Source organism: Nannobrachium achirus (genome assembly GCF_963921795.1).
Source record: "Nannobrachium achirus genome assembly, chromosome: 7".
Classification (NCBI taxonomy): domain Eukaryota; kingdom Metazoa; phylum Chordata; class Actinopteri; order Myctophiformes; family Myctophidae; genus Nannobrachium; species Nannobrachium achirus.
Genome location: NC_137816.1, coordinates 5047170 through 5071055, shown reverse-complemented (window position 1 = coordinate 5071055; position 23886 = coordinate 5047170).

The following is a 23886-nucleotide window of genomic DNA, read 5'->3' as shown; positions in this document are numbered from 1 at the left end:
AAAAAGTCCAAAATCAGTGCGTTGACCGTTGTGAGAACCTAACAGCGTGTTTTCTCGGGTCAGGTGTTCCATGAGGACAGCATCATCTCTGGCTACCGCCACCCCTGCAGCTCAGCCACAGACTGCATCCTCAGCCTCTTCCAGATGACCAACGAGACGCTCAACATCTGGACACACTTTCTGCCTACCTGGTCAGTCAGTCTGTCACAATTTAAATGTGTCATACCTGCTCAGTCAGTCTGTCACAAAGTTAAATGTTTCATACCTGGTCAGTCAGTCTGTCACAAGTTAAATGTTTCATACCTGGTCAGTCAGTCTGTCACAAGTTAAATGTTTCATACCTGGTCAGTCAGTCTGTCACAAGTTAAATGTTTCATACCTGCTCAGTCAGTCTGTCACAAAGTGAAATGTCTTATCATTAGGGATGGGTATCGTCTGCGATACTTTTAATGGTATCGATTGCATGACGTCGATACTATCGGGTATCGGTTCACGTAAAAACGAACAATACCTCGTTTCGATACTCACCCCTGGCCGGTCGCATCTTAACAGAGTTTAACTGAGAGTTTAATGACTGCTTTAGTAGGCTACACTCGTTACTGTGGAAAATAGCCGACAATAGCCTATAATGTTTATTATGACGATTATCCAACGTCTATACTCTCCGCTCCGCCACACTGTGTGATCATCATCATCACCTATGCTCTACCGCAGCAGCGGTAGAGAAGTTAAACTTAAATAAAAAGTATCGAAAATGGTATCGAAAAGGGTATTGTATCGATTCCCAGGTATCAAAAAAGGTATCGTATCGATTCAAAGGTGAACGATACCCATCCCTACTTATCATCAGTCTGTTACAAAGTTAGCCTAAATGTTTCATAATTACCATTGCCGACGAGTGGAAGCCTTGTATGCCCAAAACGATTAGCCTACTTTTCAGAAAATGGAGGAGAAAAAGAACATGTGTTCCAAAGGATATTTAGGCACACGCTCTTGTTGGTACTGTTCAATGGTTCAATATATACATGTACAGTATACAGCAGGGGTCGGTAACCTTTTTGACATGAAGTGCCATGTTTTCATTTTCTTGATAGTCAGTGTGCCATAACACATCAAAATATCATATTTCCAGTTGATTTGGACAGGCTGCAAAATACAACCTTTATTTTTGTCATTCCTCTTTAGAAATACTGTATATTATTTTACATTAGGATGTAGGCTTAATGATCATTAGACTCAAGCAATAACCCACTCTCCCAGACTGTCTCCCAGACTAGTCAGTCTCTCCCCAATCAAAGCTATAAGCTTGAATGAATGTAGAATGATATGCAGGCAGTAAGTTCCATATACCGGTAGATGTGTGGGCTCTCTCACACTTCTGCCAGTGTGCCAGTGATCTTCCATTGTGCCAATGTTGGCACCCATGCCTAAGGTTGCCCAACCCTGGTATACAGTATGTGTTTTTCTTTTTCCCCCAAAGAATAGCAGAGGTGTTGCGAAACGATGCAAGCTTGTAGATCATCTATTTTTGCTACTTTTGTGTGACACTGACTGGTATGACGAAGTAGGACATTAATGGACATGAAACATAAAAAGTTGAAATGTGGAGATGCAAGGCTTCTTCTGCATGTTTCTCAGTGTTTCCGTAATTGCTTGAGCATGGAGAATGAATGATACCTAGACTTCTGCAGTCCATCATCCACGTGACATTGTGAGTCCCCTGCCTTTGTTTGTTAACGCAAGAGGAATTGGCTTTTTCAGTGTTAATGTGATTACCTCATCTCAGTGCCTTAACTTTTTAAAGAAGTTGTTAGAATAATATTTGCTAGATGAGCTGCTGATGCGATACAATGCAATGCGAGTGTGGTCGGTCTAGACCAGTGGTTCTCAAAGTGGATACCAGGGACTTTGTGGGTTCCTTTAGGGCAGGGTTCCCCAATTAGTTTTCCCCAAGGGCCGAATTATGTCTAGAGTACCAAGCCAAGGGCCACAGCATTGCAGGGGGCGACGGCGGCGTTCCCGCTACTCCAGCGACAGTTCAGATATCGTCGTTGTCGGGTGAAAATCTTGTATGTCCAAAACCGTTCGTTTTGAATTCGTAATTTTTTTAATTATTTAAACTAGTGAAAACAGCCGATCTACAAGCGTTGTGTGGTTGTAGATCTACGGTTTTCACTACTTTTGTGAGACGGCCTTGTATGATTTGCAAAAGAACGTACAAATTTGGAGATACAAGATTTCCACCCGACGACGACGACGACGATATACTAGTGTTGTTGCTGCTCTTATACCACCATTATTACTGGGGGGTTGGTGTGGGCCAGACAGTAGCCCCCGTGGGCCGCAAATGGCCCGCAAATGGCCCGCGGGCCGCCTATTGGGGAAACCTGCTTTAGGGGGTCTAAATTGACCCATGCAAGTCTGTACTTAAGAGCAGACCTTGAACTGTAAAAGTTTGAGAAACACTAGTCTAGCCAACACCAGCTCAGGACCCTCCACACCCTCCTGTCTAGCATCAGGGTCTTGGGCTCTGCAGTGTTGTTAGCTCCGCTGTCACACCGCATGGCATCTGCGTAGGTGGTGTGCTTCTTGCCTTTCCTGGCTTTGCCCTGGGTTGGCTCCCACAGTGTCAGTTTGCTTGCCACTAGTCCGACGCAGTGTCCTGCCAGCCTCATCCTTCTCTCTCTGACCTTGTCTGTGACCCATGGTAGGTCCCAGTGGAGGACCACATTTCTGATGAGTCCGTCCATATGTGACATTCGTAGCATTCTTGTGTAGATTCCATCCAGGGCCCTTTCCTGTTGTGCTGTGAGCTGATGAATTGGATTCTCATGTTATCTGCTGTGATTCAAGAAGGCCTATAGTTCTCAGTAGCAGGGGTCATCAATATGTCCGTACATGGACAAATGGACAAGTCTCCAGGTTTTCTCCAGAATATGTATGACAATGACACTGATTTATTATGACACTATGGGCCCTATTTTCGTCCATGCCTTCCCACTTATCGCTAAACTTCTTCGCCTTTTTTTTACTATTTTGAGAATCATTTTTAAATAGTTCATATAGCTGATCTACAAGCTCACAACATGTCGATGTTGATCGGCTATATAGATTTTAAAAGGTTTTTCAAAATAGTAAAAAACTTGTTCAAACGTTTTATTTGTAAGGACCCCATAACTCTGCGAGTGTACAAATGGAACCAAATGGACCCATGAAGTCGCATTACAAGTGTGTGGGGGGCTGGGGGAGAGGGTAGGTGACAACAACAACTTTATTAGGAAAAAGAAGATTGGAAAGTGCGATAACAGATAAAAGCAATAAAACACTAAAAACAAGAGTTCACACAAAGTCAACTGGGAAAGGCAATTGCAAACAGGTGGGTTTTCAGGGTGGTTTTGAAGGTAGGGAGGGGAGGCAACACTCTGATGTGTTTGGTTCCATTTGAACACTCTCAGAGTTACAGACCTGTTATGGGCATTCAGGGCTATAGCTCTTTGTGTTTCTGGTAATATCATTGTCTGCATTTTGTATGTCTGTGGAAAATCTATTTTATACAAATGAAATCAAGTTTCTCCCACATGACACATCATTTGGGAGAAACATGAAAAGTTTGCATAATTAGGGTTCAGATTCCTCTGCACTTGCGTAAGTTCTTTATACTGGCATTTCTCTGGCATGTGAATAAACCAGTTTCTCATGTCCAAGCCACCCTTGCATAATAATAAGTCACCCCTGCGAAACAATGAAACACGTGCAGACCGGTCTGCACACCAAAAAAAGCAGTTACTGTAGGTCTTCAAACAATCTTGGGCTAATATACTTCAACCTGCAGTTATATTACTTTGCGTCAACAAATCTGATCTAATATACTGTATATACAGTACATTTCTTATAATGGACTAAATTGACTAGTCTACTTAGCCACTTAAGCCCTATTTTATAGTTCATTGTACCAGGTTTTTGCACAAAATGTGCATTGTATCATTATAATTTGACCAACCTTTAGGACACTTTCATTGTTTGTTTGGAACGACAGCACAACAACACCCAGGGTGACTAATTCTTTAGATCTCCTAGATTCTCCTTGTTCTCACTGGTCTCCTGTGTGCAGCTAAGCCCTCAGGCATAATAGCTCTCTAGTATTACATTTAACCGTTGGTTACAGGTCAGTACCTCGGCCCGGGGTCAGGGATCCTAGAGGAACTTGGCTAAAACAATACATAGTTACAGACACAACAATAAAAGCATTTCAACCAGTTTACGTTTACGTAAGGTGGCGATCATTTGTCATCAGATTTAGACCATGGACAGTGATTGAGACAAAGAAAGAAAGAAAGAAAGGAAGAAAGGAAGAAAGAAAGAAAGAAAGAAAGAAAGAAAGAAAGAATGAATGAATTTCTTGGGGTGTGGGCACGCACGCGCGTGCGTGCGTGCGTGCGTGCGTGCGCGTGTGTGTGTGTGTGTGTGTGCGTGCACGCGCACGTGTGTGTCTAGAGAGAACAAACAATTAGAATACACCCATCGTAGCATGAATTCCATGAATGCATGATTCATTGTGATCTGCTGCCGTAGACATGTACTGTATGTACAGTACCTTCTTTAAGAAAGACTGCATTCTTACTGTTTGTTTCTGAGAATGGGGAGTGTGTTAGTGGTTAGTTAGTGGTCCCACCAGTCCTCCCCACTGAGATGATACTTGTTTTGACTGTATGGTCCAGGGAGGGTGAGTATCGTGTGTGTGTGTGTGTGTGTGTGTGTGTGTGTGTGTGTGTGTACATGAGTATCAAGCTGTGTGTGTGTGTGTGTGTGTGTGTGTGTGTGTGTGTGTGTGTGTGTGTGTGTGTGTGTGTGTGTGTGTGTGTGTGTGTGTGTGTGTGTGTGTGTGTCCTGGGACCTGGTGTGGAATTGTATGCCTGCAGTCAGACGCTAATGAGCTGGTCTCTGCTTAACACTCTCCAATGTGTTGCCTCAATTAGTCAACTCAGTGCTATGATGGGGAAACTCACACATAGCGTTGATTTGTTAATGAAGCGCACTGAGATATGGAAACAGTGTCCAAATAGGCCTACGGCACACACCCGACAGTCCTGATATGAGCTACCTGATAAGAACTGATACATGTATATGAACAAAATGCAAAACATTGCATCCTACAACCCTGGTGATGATTTAACTCTTAACTCGTATCCTTACAGCCACTTTTACACTCTAATAAGACTTAAACTACGGTAATAACCAGCATTGCGTACATATTGTTTTGCTTGTGCATCGTGTTCTCTCCTCCTGATCCTAACTCCTCCTGTAACTGCAACGTCGAGAGCTTGCACAAAAATCACCCACTCTTACACCCGTAATCGTTTGATGCGACAATTACGTTAATTCTGATTATGCTTGTGTTATACTTGCACCTGTTGTGAGCATTGCGTTCAACTGCATGTGTAAAATGTGATCAGTAGTACACTGTACACAGTCAGACCTCTGCTACGGTGCCGATTTAATTTGATGGTGCATGTAACCAGTTAGTTCTTCCCATGGGTCCACCATGATACAAATGTTATAGACCTTAAAATGGGAAGCATCTCGGCTCTCTAAATAAAGAAAAAGCTCTATAAAATGTGTCAATTTTGTCGAGCGGAAACCTTGTATCTCCAAGTTTCAAATGTGTAAGTTCGTAAAGTAAAGCCGTGCTTCATCATACAAGGCCGTCGCACAAAAGTAGTGAAAACAGCCGATCTACAAGCACACAACGCCTCGCGCTGCGAGGCGTTGTGTGCTTGTAGATCGGCTTGTGTGCTTGTAGATCGGCTGTAGATCGGCTGTTTTCACTAGTTTAAATAATTTTTAAAATGATACGGCCACTACACGGCGAACATTTGTAACTCAAATTTTGCTTCCAGGGGGGGGGGGGGGGGGGGTCCCTGGAACTAAATATTTTGAGATGGGGGTCCGTGGCCAAATTCATATCATTTTGGGGGTCCTTCGCATGAAAAGGTTTGAGCATCACTGACATGGAAACATGGGTTTCTTGCACACATTTTCACAATTTAAAAAAAATAGCAGATCTACAAGCTCGCAGCGCAGCACTCGGTGCCGCGCTGTGAGCTTGTATATCTGCTATTTTTCAATAGTTAACATTCATGGGGGGCCCGCAGTGAATCCTTGTACCCAGGGCCCAGAATTTGGTGTGACGCCCCTGCATGATGTACAAACATGGTGCCATTGTTATTGTTTTGGTAATGCTTGATGTGATGCTTTAATAACTTTTCCTCCTGTCTCTGTTAAGGCTTGGCTTACCGTTCCTACAATACAACCAGTACATCGTGAAAAGGTAAAGGCAACATCATTTACTGTTCTGTTCTTTTCAATTTGCCACGTTCCAACATTGCTTCTCACGTTTGCTTGAAATTAGTTTTATTACTACGAAATGTTGTAGAAAAAGGATACAATATTATATTCTCACAATTTCAATTTTCACTGAGCAACACAGAACAATATGCAAAAATAATGAACCCATTATCTTCAGAAAGTGATATGTGATTGCACATAAAACATATATCTTGTATTTCATAAAAGAAAGATTTACTCTTTGTAGCGTCCAATTGAGCAACTTGCTTTTCAGTGGAATGGGTGTTACCCAGCCTTGAACAAAGAGACCCACCCTAAAACATAACTTTAAGGTGGTTTCAGCTGGGTCATACATAGTATAAGGACTGAGACAGAGAACTCTATATATTTAATATACAGTAGCATATTATGAACTATCAGTTGGAAATCAAATGAACTCTAAATCATGTTTCATTCAAATCTGGTTTAGCTAATCTGTTGACAATGATAATACAAGTGTCTGTGTTTGAAAAGGTTGTGCGTCAGAGAGATTCCTAGAGCTGGTTGTTTGATAATTTCATCTTGTTATGAGAATGATAAGAATGAGACAGATTTAGGCTTAGTCTGTCACATGGAAGATGTGAGACAATTGGCCACACATTTATAATAGATCCATATTTCTGCATTTTCCCAGAGTATGGTGCTGCACAAATAATAAACTATAAAAGAACTTTATCCATGTTTAACAAAACCAATTTTGGCACACAAAATGTATATTTAACATGTCACACAGAGGTCTTTTAAATGTGGTTGTGATTAGCAATAGCATTCTGAACGTACTTTTTTAAATGTGACCAAAAAAGTCGCACCCAACCTTTCACTACAGTGCAGTCTTGCCATTCCTAAATCAGCTCAAAACTAAAATGCTAGCATTACAAAATTAGTTTGTGTCACTGGTGATGCCAGATACTCAATTATTAACCAGTATTGTTTTTTGTTTGTTTTGTTTGTGTCTTGTTTCTTTTATTAAATTCTACAATAAGATGCTTTTACAAGCAGAAATTACACATTTTTATCTCATCTGTTTTTGTTCTATTTGTTGTTTTTGTTTGCCTTTTTTCTCCACTGTGGATTGTAATAGTCCCTTTTCTTATTTAACAGAACCCCAGAGTCCCGTCCAAAGTTTGGAAAGGCTCTCCGTGTTGTGGCCTTTGCTTACCCCTACCTGTTTGACAGCATTCCTCTATTCTATAGGGTAAGAAAGACCACCACTACCATACACTTCCTCTATTCTATAGGGTAAGAAAGACCACCACTACCATACACTTCCTCTATTCTATAGGGTAAGAAAGACCACCACTACCATACACTTCCTCTATTCTATAGGGTAAGAAAGACCACCACTACCATACACTTCCTCTATTCTATAGGGTAAGAAAGACCACCACTACCATACACTTCCTCTATTCTATAGGGTAAGAAAGACCACCACTACCATACACTTCCTCTATTCTATAGGGTAAGAAAGACCACCACTACCATACACTTCACACACCTAAACCGTCTCTGCCGGCTTGTGGTGGACATTTTTGTAAAAAATAGATTTTGAGCAGGCAATAATATTACCAGTAACACATAAAGATATAGCCTTGAATGACCATAACAAGTATGTAACTCTTTAGTTATGGGGGTTCTTGCAAATCAGTGTTGTTTTTGACAGCAAATTTTGATTTTAGTCAATTTTTTTTTTTAAGAAAATGTCTTTTAGTTTTAGTCATGATTTAGTCACCTGAAAAGTATTGGTTTTAGTCTAATTTTAGTCGACTAAATATCATACGATTTTAGTCGACTAAATCTACAGTGGATTTAGTCAACTGAAATGTATTTTGGCAGGCCTTGATGGCATCGTACTGATTTTACACTTGGTTGCGTGCTGAAAATAGCCGATCGCAGCGCGATGCGTTGTGAGCTTTTAGATCTGCTATTTTCAGCATGCAAAACCTGAGAGCAACCAAATATAAAATGGCTCTCTTCTCCACTAGTCCCTCCCTAACGTTTTAGTCTAGTTTTTATTTTGTTGACAAAATTGTCAATATATTTAGTCTTAGTTTTAGTCATCACAGCTTAGTTTTTATTTAGTTTTTATTTAGTTTTCGTCAGTGAAAAGAACGCAGTCGACAAACATTTTTAGTCATAGTTTTAGTCGACGAAATCAACACTGTTGCAAATAAAAAGTTTGAGAACCACTAGTACTAGCGGACTCATAATGTGCCATAGAGACGTAGTAAATCAGTGTCATCATACATCTTCCGAAGAAAACCTGCAGACTGACATTCAGCAATTTGGTATGATGGTCAAAATAAGAACATTATAATGGTGTGTAAAACAGAAAATCTAAGATTTGCCACAGACAAGGCCTAGTCTTTGATACATGTGTAAGTGTACAGACATAATATTGACCCCTTGCACATTATAACTAGAAACGAGTGCTCGGTGGAGACCCAAATCTCTTCCAGGAGACATGCCCCTTCCCCCTACACACTGTTGTGTCTGTCCATTCCGATTACATTATTTTGGCGTTATATGCACCTGTGTATGAAAAGGCACAGGGCAAGGGTGGGTGGGCTATGATACTATACAGCAGGGTTCCCCAATAGGCGGCCCGCCGGGGGCTACTGTCTGGCCCCCACCAACCCCAGTAATAATGGTGGTATAAGAGCAGCAACAACACCAGTATATCGTCGTTGTCGGGTGGAAACCTCGTATCTCCAAATTTGTATGTTCTTTCGCAAAGTAAAGCCCTGCTTCATCATACATGGCCGTCGCACAAAAGTAGTGAAAACAGCAGATCTACAAGCACACAACGCCTTGTGGTGCGAGGCGTTGTGTGCTTGTAGATCGGCTGTTTTCACTAGTTTAAATAATTTAATAAATGATAAATCAAAATGAACGGTTTTGGACATACAAGATTTTCACCCGACAGTGACGATATCTGAACTGTCGCTGGAGTAGCGGGAACGCCGGCGTCGCCCCCTGCAATGGTGTGGCCCTCGGCTTGGTACCCTAGACATAATTCGGCCCTTGGGGAAAACTAATTGGGGAACCCTGCTATACAGGATGCCGATCATCAATTCCCAGTGTTAATTTTGACAGCAAATGTTGATTCGGTTTTAGTCATACTGTAGTCTTTTGAATACAATTAATTTTTATAATATTTTAATCTAAAATGTTTCAGTTTTAGTCAACTAAATATCATGACTTACGGTCCTTTGGTTCCGCATTGGTCCTGTTCTTCTACCGTACCGAGAACAACGAATATCACTTACACACCTTTAAAATACTAACATTCTCATGATATACATAAACATAATACATCACTGGTGTTGATGGTGAATTGGTGATGCAACTGTTTCATAACATCTCTCTGTTGTGATTGTTTTGACAGGTCTTCCTGTGTGTGGGTGACGGCTGCACAGATAATGATAGTAACATGCAGCATTACTACCACATCTCCCTGGCTTTCCTCACAAGCTTTCTGTTTGCCACTCACCTCCCCGAGCGGCTGGCCCCTGGTAGCTTTGACTACATAGGTAAGGGACAACTATTATTACACAATTGCAATGGTAAAGTAAGTACATTTACTCAAGTACGGTACTTGGGTTAGGGTTAGGGTTAGGGTTAGGGTTAGGGTTAGGGTTAATTATTAGCTATTTTTTACTTTACTATTTCCAATTTTCAGTACTTTTACTCCACTAACAGCCCTATATACGGTACATTTCGGCCATTTGAAAATAGCCGATCTACAAGCTGTATTTCTATACATGAAATCTTGTGAAATGGGACATTCTGCATAATGAGTAGGCTACTTTGTCTTTCTACTTTTTGTACGTTAAGTACATTTTTGTACATTTTTAATTCCTGACTTTTATTTGTAACAGAGTAGGCTATTTTTACATTGTAGTATTGATACTTTTACTTAAGTACATTTGAGTACTTTTTACACCACTGCAAAATAGTATACAGAGTTTTATTTTATTTTATAAACTTAAATTAGTATTAGGTCTAGACTTAGAGGCTATATATTATGGAAGGATAATACAAATGAACTAATTCCTTTCGTGAGTAAAGATTTACTATATTGTGAAGACGCATTCAGCGATCATTTACTTTTACATTACTTATTGCAGGTCACAGTTCACCCACTTAATTTATGACAATACTGTCTTTCTTCATCCTAACCAGTGTTAACTATAAACCAACAGTAAATTAAAACTTAACAGGGACACTTCTTGGTCTTCCCTTCCACTGTGTATTATGTTGAGTAAGGATACAGGTAAGTTGGGCAATAGGGACATCTGGGCACCTCAATGTAAAATTATAGAATGTGAACATGCAATCATGATGGGGCATGAACAACTTATTGTTTATGCCCCAAAATGACTTGGTTAGGTTTTGTAGCAATTTGTATCAATTGTAGACAATATTAGACATTAATTGTCAAATTGTTGAGCATGTAATGATCATGTTAGACACTTTTGGTGCAACAGAGTCTGTTGGGTCTGTTGAACCACCAAAAGTTTAATATAGTTCAACTTGAGACTTCTGATATTAAAATGAATTATTCCAAGAACTTTTCTAGTCTTAAAACCGACTTTAGTGAGTGGAGAGTCAGAGTTTGGGATAGGAAAACTGCTAGAAGACTGAGGAGATATAATGTGATTAGTGACAACAGCAGTGCGATCATTATTATGTAAGTGATGTGAAGGAATTCTATTTGATAATGACAGGTATTTGATGTGAGACAGAGACAGAAGGATCAGCAATAAATGTATCTGTCCACAAGGGGGCAGAGATGAGACACGAAGCGGCAGGATCCACAAAATTATAGGATTAGCAGTGGAAGGTGTCTCTCGTTGTCTGATTTGGAACATGCCGCGATACATATCATGGTTTATAACACATGGGTGTTATTACAGTTGATAAAGCTTTTAATTTTGTATTCCTGTCCTGTGTGTGGGTGATAAAAAAAAAAAAAAAAAAACTTTAGTGGTTGAGGTGTTTGAGCAGTGAGTGAGTGCATCTACCACATGGGTGGATGCCACACAACTCTTCCCTCAGCCAGTTGGAGCTGGTACCTGGTGATCTATAAAGTGATGTAACCACAGAGTCTCTAATGTTCCTTCCTCTCGTAAAGCAAAACCTTGGTGGTGACATAGCTATATTTTTCAAATGAGGATCACATTTCAAAATATTCCAATGTTTGGTAATGATATTTTTAATAGCTTGGGATCAAGACTATTGTACCTTTTTTTTTGGGGGGGGGGGGGATGTGTGTTGTTAATATACTGCCTGAACTCAACCAGTTCGCCTTCTGAACCAACAAATACCATATGTCGTCAATGTATCGTTTCCAAAAAATCACCTTATTTAGGAGGGAGTAGGCAGTCCTGTTCTGAATGAACTTGGATTCCCAGTGACCCATGAATAAGTTTGCATAATTGGGTGCAAAGGTTGAACCCATGGCCATGCCTTGGGTCTGGATGTAAAACTTGTTATCAAACTTGAAATAATTTGATTTCAAAATGAAATTTGTCATACAATAGAAAGAAAGAAATACATTTACTGTAGTAAATGTACGGTATGTACCTTGTAACGTTTGCCCCCAGACAGGGTCCAGACTCCAGCAGCATTGCCTGGCCTTCTCTCCCATCCTCCCCAGCGAGCTGTCTGAGCTGTGCGTCAGTTACCGTGGCAACAAGATGGACTGTCTACGAAGGAGAGACGAGGTCTGTGTCATCCTGAGGGAACCCACGGCAAAACACTGCCCCCTGGAGGTGGTCCTGGAAACTACAGGCACCAGAATCCCTCTCATAGCAGGTAACCAAACAAGGTTCAAGGTTGTACTTCATTGTTACGTCTTTTGTACAGGTACATAAGAGTAAAATTTGTTTTTGTTTGGCATCCTTCAGTACAATGCAGTCGTATATCAAAAAAACAATATAATAACAGCAAACCACATCTAAAAATAATAATAATAATAATCTAAAAAGTGAGTGCTAAAGGCAAAAAGAGCAACAGGAAAAGAAAAGAGCATCCTCAGATGTACATGTGCAAAAAGTTTGGCATATTCTATACGCCAACAGCATATTTTTCCAGTAGTTGCTTACTGTACTTACTTAACTTTTGTAGACATCTTCACAGAGTGTTCTATGTGCAACAGATTAATATATTCAACTTCACAGTATGCATTTATGTACAGTAGGTGCAATTCAACTTCACAAGGAGGGAACGTAAGGGGTATGTACAGTAGGTGCAATTCTGGGTGGGGGGGGGGGGGGGGGGGTGCTAGCGATTCTTTTTTCCCTGGATCTTTCTCGTTTTTGACAGTTCGTTCATGTGCCTGACTGTTCGTGGAAAGAAGCTCTTTTGCAGTCTGTTGCTGGTAGCTTTGAGACTGCGTAGACGTTTTCCCTCACCCTTTTCACTTTGGCCTATTATAGAGTCACCACTAGGCCAAAAGAAACCTACCTGACCTGCCGGAGTCCTGTTCGGAAGAACACTGCTTCTAGTTTTTCTTTGATATTCTTCTTTGCTTTCCCTTGATGCCTTTTTGCTTTCCTGCTTTTTATGCCTTGGACACTTTATCGCTGCTTGCAGCTATATTGTTACTTGTTTTTATCATTACTCACTCAACGTCTACACTACACTACTAATATTACAGCACTACTCTCACTAAAACATCTGTAGAGTTTACATAGTTTGGAATATATTCATAACACTTTTGCCTATCAATTGATGACACCTTGGTGGACAATTTCTCAATTCACTATATATGTTTTCAATAAGGTCTTGAGGCTCATTCACTATTCAGAATGCAAATTTTCCATAGGCGGAGGTCTTTTTCAATCATCTTTTGATTCTTTTCCCAGGTAAGTGATCACAGCAGGACAATTTGGTAAGAGAAATGTGATGTTTTACACTGCATTTGTGAATTCTCAGGGGTTAGCTGACATTTGGTGGGTCAAGAGTAGCCACAATCATTGTAGTTTTGTGTCCACAACGGTTCCAATTTGGGCATACATTTTAGGCGGACTCCTGGGGTTCAAGAGGTTAAAAGTAAAACATGGATAATCGGCCTAGCTGTTACCTTGTTTTTGTCACTTTAGATTTGGAGAGAGAGAGAGAGAGAGAGAGAGAGAGAGAGAGAGAGAGAGAGAGAGAGAGAGAGAGAGAGAGAGAGAGAGCCTATAACCTATAATGTTATGATTATAGGTTACAGTTCTCTGACCCTCATCCACCAAGAGCAACTAAAAAGTGCACGATCAGTAATGTATCAACCAGGGCAGGAATTTCATGGAGGCCATGAAGGCCATGGCCGCCGTTGCCCCTTAGTTTGGCCTTGTGCCCCCCAAACCAATGACCTGAGGCCACAGTGGCCTTAATGCCCTAAAGCTGACTGTATCATTTAATCCTCTGTCTCTTTCTTGTCATGTAGACACCAGTGTCTTTTGTTGAGATTCTGAAGTCTTAACACCCCCGAGTCCCCATCTTAAACCAATCCAGTATCTTTGATGGTGAGCATGGATCAGATTGAAAATACCATCATTTATCTATTTCACCGCAGATTATCATCCCTAAACCTTAAATTCAACAAATTCTTTCAATGGACTAAACTCTTGTTCTATTTGATGGCCTTCCTGCCCTGGTATTTGGCCTTTGTGCCAGAGGCACAAAGGAGGCCAAGTGGCCTTGCCTCTAAAATGTCCAAATTCCAGGCCTGGTATCAACGTCTGCGATGCGATGCGAGAGTGTGGTCTAGACTCTAGCCAACACCAGCTCGGGACTCCTGGAACCCTCCACACTCTCCTACCTAACACCAGGGTCTTGAGCTCTACACTACAGTGTTGTTTGCTGAGCTACTGCGCCGCAGTGCATGTACACTACAAGGTGGTGCGCTTCTTGCCTTTCCTGGCTTAGCAACGTCTAATCAGAAACTATTTGGTGCTTCTGTGGGCTACAAATTCCAGGTAAACATCAAACATGGTACCAAACATACCAAACTGTTTTTTTAAAACACTGCTGCCCCACAGTGTGCATTTAATGTTAAGGTTAAAAAAAAAAGAAACGAAAACAAAAATGACTTGTAATGTCTCACTGATTATCGAAATAAAACTATTCATTCATTCATTCATTCATTCAATGTACTAAAGTAGTGGACAGGGCTGGTTTCCCATGTCATCACAAAGTCATGCTACCAGCAAGGACCTGTCGAGTAAAAGAAGCCATGCAACACTATATGTTGTCAAAAAGTGATTCAGGATGCTCTGTCTAGATAGAATGATCTTTCTTACTTGAATTGGAAGCCTGATTGTTTGTGAATTTTACATATTATGATTTATTATGATTGTGTCTGCACACTCATGGCAAGGATGAGTTAAATTATGTTTTCTCATGCCAATAAAGCTCTTTGAATATTAGTATTATTATTATTTACTTTACTATTTCCAATTTTCAATATGTTTACTTCAACTCCATTGCATCTTAGAGGCTAATATTGTACTTTTACTCCACTACAATTATTTTAAAACTTGAGTTAGGCTACTTTACTGTAGATGTTGATAAGTATTACAAAACATACATTAACCACTTCAACCCTATATGCCAGCCATTTAAAAATAGCCAATCTACAAGTTCGCAATGCGTTGCAATGTCTCCTACGGATGCATTTTCTCTATGTTCAGCAGTATACATGCATATTGAAATGTATGGTTATGCTTATAACATGAATTCCCAGTCACACATAAGTAAAATGTACCAATAAAGTGTCACAAACAGAGAAGCATGCTTTGGTAATTTATTTGAACATTCACCTGAGCCCTGCCACGAGCGCTCAGCACTTTTTTTTAATTAAATCATCAGAGTTAGTAAAAAAGAGACAGTATATATTAGTAGTTATAGGTTTCTACATTATTACAGATCATTGCTCAAATATAATGTATGCGTTATGTCAAATGTCACTCAGGTTCATTGCCCAGTCAAATAGGGTTCACATCTTGAGTAAGACCCTCTATATCAGGGGCCTTCTTGTTTTTTTTTTTTGTTTCTTTTTCCTTCTTCTTGCATCATCTCCTATAGAGCCTATAGAGATGAAGCAGGGACTCCCACTACACATTGTATAAAATTATGTTTCAGATGATTCCCCCCCCCCCCCCCCCCCCCACCATGCTTTTCAAAAATATATATTTTGTATAAATATTGGTCCATAATACGGTTTTATAAGGTTTTAGTCTAAACAACCACTCGGATATTTAAATTTCATGATCTGTCTGTCTCTAATTCCAAGCCATTTCAGATGCAATACCAAAATGCTCTTTGTTGGCGACGGGGCACTGTCTTTGGGCTAAAATGTTAACGATACAGAGAAGATTAGCATGGTACCACGATGAGAACCATGTAGAGTCAATCCATTCAAGCCAATTTTAGTACCACTTTATCTCATGGTTCCACCCACATCATAAAAACAGTTTGGGAACGACTGGTCTATAGTATACAGAAGAACACACAGTCTAACCAAAAAAAAAAGAAAAAAAAAGAAACTTTTGCATCTGCAATCTTCCCATCACCTTGATTAATGGGTTATAAGTGGTTATAAATTGGTTCAATATATCTGTTTCGACATAATATATTGAACATTAACCAAACATATTATGTTGGGTTAATTGCCCAGCGGCCCTATAGTGCGGAGGCAACACTAGAGGTCCACCAGAAGGGGGCGGTGTAGCTGAAGTCGTTATGCTTGTCAGACACCACACACATTGCTGCCTTAACCTTCAGTAGAGGGCAGCAGCTCATATTTCACCCTTGTCGTCTTCTGGACCTTGTAGATGGCCACTGCACAGATCATGGCGACCACTGTGAGAAGACATCCAGCCACGAAGACCAGGTTCAGGTTCAGGTTCAGGCTGGTAGCTGAGGGAAAACCACAACAACAACAACAACAACACTGTGAGATCATGCATAATAGAACAACAGTGGGTCAGGACCCATGTGGGTCGCAGACCAATATGTATTGGTTGTGAGTAAATACCCCTTTCGTTCCTACATTTTGTTTATTTCAAAAGATTTTCAAAAAAGTCCCCCCCAAAATTCGTCATATTATGTTTTGTATTTTTATTTTATAAATAATTCCATTTAAAATACTTTTAAGAAGTAGTGAAAATAGCCGATCTACAAGCTCACAACATGTTACATGGCGACGTGTTGTGAGCTTGTAGATCTTCACTAGTTTGAGTCCCAGGGAGACATCGTTTTGACTTTTTTTCACAGACTTGAGAAAGGTTTCAGAGTCACCTGTGATCTCAGACGACCTTCTCAAGCGCAGGGGACCCTGGGAAATGTAGTGCCTTGCAGTTTGAATGACAGCCTCTCTCTTCCGTCGGTGGTTGGCTCCAGACTGAGTGGAGTTGATGCATCCCTTGGAACATCTGGCGTTGGGGTTCCCGGCTTCACACAGCATAACAGAACAGCTGATGTACACCTGAGACAAACACAGTTTAAAACCTTGTTTCTTTGTGGAAATAATTGAACCATCACTGGAGCTAAACAGTTCCCTGTCCACTGTTCCAGCCGCATACCACATAGGCTCTGTGTAGCCTGCAGCGGGTCGCTGGTTCCATTCCCGAGCCCGACCAGATGTCGCTGCGCGTCACTCCCCATCTCTCCCCATTTCCTGTCAGTCTACTAAAGGCAAAAGCCCCAAAACATAAAAAAAAAAAAAAAATACAAAAAACCCTGTTTACCTGATCATGTGATCCTATGAATTTGAAGGCCTCCATTGAAAACTGGAAATGTCTCTCATGGCGTGGTGAAAGAACTTCAACAGTGTGGTCCACGGTACACCTGGTTGGAAACAAGAACAAAACACCTATTGATGCTAAGAGAGTGTGGTGTATATTCTCACAAAAAACAAATAGTATAATTGTATAATTACATAAACATAACATTTTTTGTGCAGTTTAGAACACACAAAAGCAGGCATTTATGTGAGAGAAATTATTTAAAGCAGTAATGAATTCATTGTGTGACAATGTTGCTGTATTCTGTTACGTGGTATTCCCCCTGGCTTGTAACTTACTCAACTGGAAGCTCAAATATCATTAATACTATAATAACAATAACCTAAATCAGAGGTTCCTAGGCTGTTCAATGCCAAGGACCCAGAAATAACCAGGCTATGATCTCCACTCCCCCCTATTGGGAAACGGCCTAAATATGGCTTAAAAAAAGACTAAAGCGTGTGTGTGCGTGTGTGCTGTGTTGTAAACTGCACTCACCCATGTTCTATGATGGAGTAGGCTGGTTGGTAGCTGGGGTTGTCGTACGGCGCAGCTCTGCAGGACACCACAAACAGTTCGGTGTTGATGAGTGAAGACGAGGCCTCTATCTCCATGTAGATCTTGTCCCCTACGTCGTACTCCAGTGGATAGGAGCGGGGGTCCATCATGGAGGTGAAACTCCGGCTGTGAAAGAACTCAAACTGGTAGGTGAACGTACCGAAGCCCTTCTCCTGGACCGTGACGTTGTTTCTGTGGACGCTGTAACTCAGGGTCACGTTGCCAGTCTTGGGGTACTGGCAGTAGACCTCCACCTCCAACAGGTGCGTGCGGGTGATGACGTCACTGGTGTTGTCAACGGTGGTGATGGCATTTTTGAAGATGAGGTTCTCGTCATCCTCCTGTACGCAGGAGATTTTAGTTTAGTCTAACCCAGTGGTTATGAAGATAGGAGTTTAGTCTGACCCAGTCGTTCTGAAGATAAGAGTTTAGTCTAACCCAGTAGTTCTGAAGGTAAGAGTTTATTCTGACCCAGTGAAGATAAGAGTTTAGTCTGACCCAGTAGTTATAAGAGTTTAGTCTAACCCAGTGAAGATAAGAGTTTAGTCTGACCCAGTAGTTATGAAGATAAGACTTCAGTCTAACCCAGTAGTTATAAGAGTTTAGTCTGATCCAGTAGTTATGAACTAACAACTTGGATTAAAGTGATACCAACGTTGAACACTGGAGTCTGTTTGCAGCTGATTGCATAAGCATTGTAGTTTCTCTAGTTTTCTCTCTCTCTCTCTCTCTCTCTCTCTCTCTCTCTCTCTCTCTCTCTCTCTCTCTTTGTCTGTGTGTGTGTGTGTGTGTGTGTGTGTGTGTGTGTGTGTGTGTGTGTGTGTGTGTGTGTGTGTGTGTGTGTGTGTGTGTGTGTGTGTGTGTGTGTGTGCGTGCGTGCGCGCACGCGTGTGCACACGCACACGTGTAAGTGCGTGTCTGACAGGTTGGCATGCTGTTATGCAGGAAGACAGACAGACAGACAGACAGACAGACAGACAGACAGACAGACAGACAGACAGACAGACAGACAGACAGATCACATTCCTTAAAGAGGCAGTGCAACAGAACAATACATATAACACAACTCTCTAGTACCACAGCCCCATTACATAAGTAAATGCACAAAGGTGTAAAGTAGAACAGATGTGACCAACTAGCATCCAGGAATGACTTATTTACCTCAATCTCAGTACCACAGCCACTGAGGGGGATCACTGCTATGATGTGAGTGCTGTTTTGTTGGCTTTCCAGACTGCAGGCTACGTTGCTTGGATCATTGAGTCGCAGATGTCCTTCAAGTCCCCGGAATGAGGATTTGTTCACCTCTACTGTCATGGCGGTCTCATCGCAAATCACATTGGCTTTCACTGAAATGAAAGGTTTCCAGAAGATCATGATGATAATAGTATAACCCACATAGGTTGTTCATTTGTTTTAGATTTAGTATCATAGTTTTGTTAGACTTACGAGACAGTGGTTCTGTGGTAGTGGGGGCCATGGTTGTAGCTGTTGCAGGTGGAGCTAAAGAAAATGACACATGTAACTCATCAAACCACTCAGATCATGATGATAATAGTATAACCCACATAGGTTGTTCATTTGTTTTAGATTTAGTATCATAATTTTGTTAGACTTACGAGACAGTGGTTCTGTGGTAGTGGGGGCCATGGTTGTAGGCGCTGCAGGTGGAGATAACAACAATGACACATGTAACTCATCAAACCACTTCCTCAGATTTCTGAATTTGAAATATGATGCAGTGCGTTTCACCCACCATTTGAGACAGAGACGATGACACAGCGAAGCTCCGACTGATATTTGTCCGCACTGTGAAAACAAACACATTTTAGTTATTAAAAAGAAGTGACGCAATAACTTGACCCCCCCAAACAGCAAACAGAACAAACATGAACTATAGTAAACGTAATACTTTGTTTACTGGTACAACACTATGAAGATTAGAGTACGGTATACAAAACATTTCAGTTAACATTTTCTATTTATTTATTTTTCTCCTGTACTGCATAGTACTGTGTTCTATCCGTCTGTCATTCAATGTTATATGAGATACTTCAATGGTTTCCAGTGTAAATAAGTCAAGTGCTTTCCTAGGATCTCCTTTTAGTTGACTTTGTACCAGTGAACTGTACCGTCATGAAACTGTACCGTAACCGTACTTTTTTCTATGCAAACTTCTAATAAAGTCTTCAATCAATACATTTTCTCAGTGGTGATTTTTTTTCTTTATCCAGCCAATGATATGGTAGGATCTCTGCTATACAGATTTTGTAGATCCCAATAGCACTAACACAAACAGGGAGAACTACTTACTACAAATAACACATTGCTTTTATCATCATGCTCTTGTAAAAAAAAAAAAAAAAAAGTAATATTGTAATTAACTGATCTAATGACACAGTAAAATAATACTCTATAAGTCTAAGACAATAGGAAAAGTAAAATGGACAGACAGACAGACAGACAGACAGACAGACAGACAGACAGACAGACAGACAGACAGAAAGGAAGATCATTTAAATAAAGCTGACCTGTTGGTCTGAGCAACAAAGCAGACAGGGTGATGTTCTCCAACCTCTGACTGTGATGCTGTCCATCTCAGGATGAACTGTCCCTGTGCTGGTACAGTCAGGATCATGTTGTGGGGTCCACTGAACAACAGCTGTGAGACCCTACAACACCACCAGAGAAGAGAACATGGTTCAAACGTTTTAATTGACCTTTTCAGACCTTTAGAAGGGACACCACAGGACAACAAAACACCAACTAAATGACTTCATTCTGTAAGGCAGATGTGCAGAACCCCTTTACACATGGACAAGGACAAAACACACATCTGATACATTAACACCACAGGGCAGAAAATACACTTTAAAGGAATGTTATGTTACGGAAAACACTATGCTGTGTAGTTCTAGGCTGAATGCTACGTTTTACTGTACTGGAGTGGAGGGCCTCAGTCTTGTTGTCTTTTACTCACATGGCCTGTGTTGCCTGTGTGTTGATGGTGATTTCCAGTCTGTGTCCAACATGGGTGTAGAGCTGTGCTCTGTTAGCCGGGGTGGGAGGCAGGAACCTGGGTAGATACCGTCCCTCTGTACAGCTGGGTACTGATCCATACACTGAACACAAAGGGGAAATATAAACAATTTAACAGCTTTACGTTTTAATATGTTAGATTGTTGATTTACTTTGATTATCCATTCACTTTATTAGCATATTAACTGGTTGAGTTGCCAGGAACCCCTAAGGAAATAGACCACTAGGGGTCCGTTTTTAGATGAACTAAGGGTTTAACTGTGTACCGTCGACAGCAAACTGTAGAGGTATATAGGAGAGCCAGCTGCTGGTAGTGTAAGTGTGCTGAGATCCTCCAGTGCCAGTGAGGGTGATGGACTGGTTGGGATAGTCATACATATACAACTGGACAACGTAGGTACCCGCATTACTGCTGCTGGTGGCAGCAAATGACAAAATGCAATTCTGAAAGAAGGGAGAAGGAATACAGGACAGGAAGAGTACAAAAACAAACCAGGAGAAATAATGGGTCACATTTTTAAGAGGTGTAGAGAAAAACAGTACAGACTAATTATGACAGTAATCATGATGATTATAGTAGAACATACATGTTTGCATCAGTATGATGTGATCTATGTTCTTATTTATCAACTCACGACGTATGATATGCTGAGAACAGAAGGAAGAGTAGCAGCAGGATAACATTTAACCCGGTCTCCATCTGGGTCAAATGCTAACAGGTTGAAGCTTCTCCCACAGTTAGAAGGAACTCTGAGAGATAGAAACAGAACGAAAATAAGAGACAGAGTGAGATTATATAATTAGTTTATTTTTCACTTGTTTTTCGTAGAAGTATCTAGTACAATGTATTATAAATACATAACTATACCTTATGTATAAACAAAATATTTAAATTGGCATGTGTGTTGCGTGTGCGTGCACACACCCCTACTCTGCATGCCTGAGTCAAGCCTACAGTAGTCTGACCAAGAACAGACAGATTTGCTGACTTATAGAATTATGATGTTGATGATGATGTTAGTAATGAGTATAAGAACAAAAGAGAAGTGTGTTATGTTACCGTAGTGAAGGTATGATGGTGGTCTGAGGAGACCTGTTGGCTTTCCCAGTGTCTGATCTGGTCCAGAGGTTCACCCGCGCATAAGCATTCCAGTTCCCAATGCTATTTCTGTTACTCTCCCAGGCACTACCTCGTAACCTGTGTGAGATGAGATTATTATTATTAATAATAAAGTGGTTTGGTATTTCTGTCATAATTGTTCGCACATTATGTCAGATGAAGCAATTGAGAAACAAAAATAAATAAATAAATTGTAAAGGAAAAACACATAGGGTGCAACAGTTAATCAAACTATATTGATTATTAATATATATATATCTAAATATATATATTTATATATATTATATATATATATATATATATATATATATATATATATACATATACATATATATATATATATACATACAGTATATAATGTTATTTAATTAAAGTAATCAATTTACTATCCCTATTTTGGACATGTGATTATAAAAAGAATATATAGGGAAAAAAAGGGGGGGAAACATGAAAATACTATTTAAAGTCTCATTGTTTTTGTTTGTTGTGTAATAGTGAATCTCTCTTCACTCACACCAAATGGAAGTGAGCGTTGATGGCAACCCGTCGAGTCATGATTCCTTCTCGTTGACACCAGTCTGCGGTTGCCTGCACCGTGTAGGGTCCCCGCAGGGTATCACTGACACTGCCACAGGTCCCAGAATAACACTCCCATATGTCTGAACTTGAGCATGATGCGAAGGCTGTCTTATAGCGCAAAACCACCTGGAATTAGAAGATAAGGATATAAAGGTTATACATTACATGACTTTCATCATGTCTCTGTTTGTTAAAGTTACTAAAACTAAAACCTAACATTGGCAAAGAAATTATGTTTGAAATAATTAGTCTTAAAGTAAGGACGTGTTCTCAATGATTTTAGTTCGTTTTATCAATATAGTTACGTTCTTTGTACTTTGTAAGTCACATTGTTACCTTTTTTTTCGTTTTCATTATTTAGTTAGAATTAACTATAATAATCTTGACCTGTACCTACCGTCATTGTTCCATCTGCATGCGTGTCCTTTGGGTCATAGGTGATGACAGTTCCTTGAAACTGCGAGGCTCCTGCATGCTGGGCTCCGCAGAGCAACAGCAACACCACTGCTACTGAAGAGACACTCATGGTTTACTGAGAGAGAATACGATCCACTATGGTGTTTTATACACTCACACACACGCACAGCAAACATCTTGAATATTTGAATTTGGCAGTGGAACAAGACATTTACTTGGAAAGCAGAGAACAACCGGTGCTCAAGGGAGATAAGATCAAATGTTTACCTGGTATGAGGAAGACAAAGATCTCTTTCTCGATGTGTAATCAATATGTCTGTCTGTCTGTCAAACTGTCAAACTGTGCCTGCCTGTGTAAAGATCAAAGATTACCCGTAAGCATGGCATTTTATATAACCTCCTCCCTTTCAGGCATGGTACTTTGTTTCACTTATTCAGCTGTTGTTTGCTATGTGTGTTCTGTGAATGAATGTACATACAACTTTTTGGGAAAAGCCTAGAAGAACACCAACTAAAGGTAATAAAAATAAAAATAAAACAAAGAAATAAAGAAAGAAAGAAAGAAAGAAAGAAAGAAAGAAAGAAAGAAAGATTCTTCTAATTCTCCTTTAATGACCCAAAAAGTATAGCATGAAAACACAGGTCCTCTCAAATTGTGTGTGACTGGATCCATGATTATTTAATATCGTTACATAATTATTATGTTTGATATTATGTTTAATTCATGTCTGTGTGTTTACAGATCTATAGATTAAAAGCTCAATACTTGGTGAACTTGACCTTTGGTTATGTACCCAACCAGCTTGTACTTAGGGTACTTACGGTAAATGTAATGTTGTGCTTCTTCCTGGAGCTGGCTACGGCAGGCCTGACAAACTATCTGGGTCATTTGACCTCCTCCTTCCTCATCTCTATCAGTCACTCTAGTTTCAGGAATAATGATAAAAAGTTATTAGTTGCCAGATATTTTGGTATGTGGAAACATCCCCCCAGGGCCTCGTTGGGGGGGAGACG